Source organism: Pteropus alecto, unplaced genomic scaffold (assembly GCF_000325575.1).
Source record: "Pteropus alecto unplaced genomic scaffold, ASM32557v1 scaffold396, whole genome shotgun sequence".
Classification (NCBI taxonomy): domain Eukaryota; kingdom Metazoa; phylum Chordata; class Mammalia; order Chiroptera; family Pteropodidae; genus Pteropus; species Pteropus alecto.
Genome location: NW_006438082.1, coordinates 834,226 through 835,839, shown reverse-complemented (window position 1 = coordinate 835,839; position 1,614 = coordinate 834,226).

The following is a 1,614-nucleotide window of genomic DNA, read 5'->3' as shown; positions in this document are numbered from 1 at the left end:
GGGGCTTGGGAGTATGAGACGCAGGACAGTTTCCTCTTGGAGGGGCCGGCCCAGGGAGGGGACAGGAGGCTCAGGGTGACTAGGGGAGGGTGGGGTGCCCCGTGGGCCTAGGGGAGAAGGGGTGACTGACAGGGACCTCTATCCCCCCAGTGATGCTGGGCTTCTCTGAGCGTGGCTCTGCCTCCTGTCCCCTCTCCAGCTGGGCAGCTGGATGTACCTGCCTCCCTGCACTCCCAGCCTGAGATGACAGGAGAGAGGTGGTGGCCCAGGGGTGAGTCCTGCCTCCCCTGGGGCGGAGTTATCGCCAGGGACTGGCCCCAGTCCCCAGGGCAGCAGTCCAGCCCAGGTGCAGTAACTTTCCTGCCAATCAGTGGTTGGCTCTTCTGTGCCTGTTCCTCCGCCCCATGCTGGGGTGGGCTAGAGTGGGGGCTTGGGGAGCTGGCCATTGGCCATTGCTTGATCTTCTCCTTCCCTGAGCTCATGCTTTCTCACTGGGCAGTGGCCAAGAAGCAACTCTGCCCTGGGCTCTGGCCTTTTGCTGGCCCAGAAAGTGCTTCCAGAAGGGGCTTGACTAGCATGATCGGAGCTCCTCAGCTGGGGACGTTAGAGGTCTCAATGCTGAGTCTCCGCTGACTTTGGTACCCTTCCTCTGAAGGGGGGGAGCAGGCTCCCTGCAGCCCAGGGCAGAGGGCGGAATAACAGTGCACGGACGACCCGGTGTGGGGCACCGGGTGATTTTAGTTTTTAAGAGATGCTACGAGGGATGTGGGATGCGATGGACGGGGACGCAGAGGGGACCTTTAAGTGAGGGGCTCAGATTACTCCAGGACATTGATGGCAAGAGGGAGCCATGGCAGTGCTCAGGGACGGAGGGCAGTACAGGCAAGAAGGACACCTGGGGCCAGGTAGGAGTGGGGCAAACTGTGCAACCTAGCTGGCAGTTTCTTGAATGCTGCCACCTATTCACTGAGGGGCCTTTCGACAGTACCTTATCCCTTATCCAAGGAATGGTGGCGCATTTAAGATGCCTAGGAGCTGACATGCACCTGCTGTGACTTCAAGACCTGTTTTTGTGATCCTCCCACCCAGCACTTTGCCTCCTGCAGCCTGGCCACGGCCTGGCCTTTCCCTAGGACAGCCTCTGTTCCTGGTGTGGACTGGGACAAGAGTACCAGGCCCTGTTCTGGGGGTGCCATACACCCCTTGTCCTGCATTGATCTGAACCTAGGGAGGCAGAAAAGGTGAGGACTGATGGGGCCTCCCGGAGTCAGGGGCTGGGGTTAGCAGGAGCCCCTCGGTGCCAGGGCAGTGGGAGGGGCCAGGCCTGGGCTCGCGCTTCGATCTTCGCCGCCGGCGCCCTTGCAAGAAAGCTCGAGCCACACTCAGGAGAATGGAAGCGGAACTTTATTCCTCGGCTAGGGAAGAGATCTAGCAGGTGGTCGTGCACAGGCCCCCACCCGTCACCCCTCCCAGAATCAAAGAAGACAGGCGGAACCACCAACGGCTCCCTCTGCTTGCCTCTCTTCTTTGCCCAAGTGGAGGCAGGTGAGCGCAGGGCAGGGGCGGCTGCAGTGACGGGGCGGCCGGGGCTAGCCAGGGCTCCAGGGCTGGGGG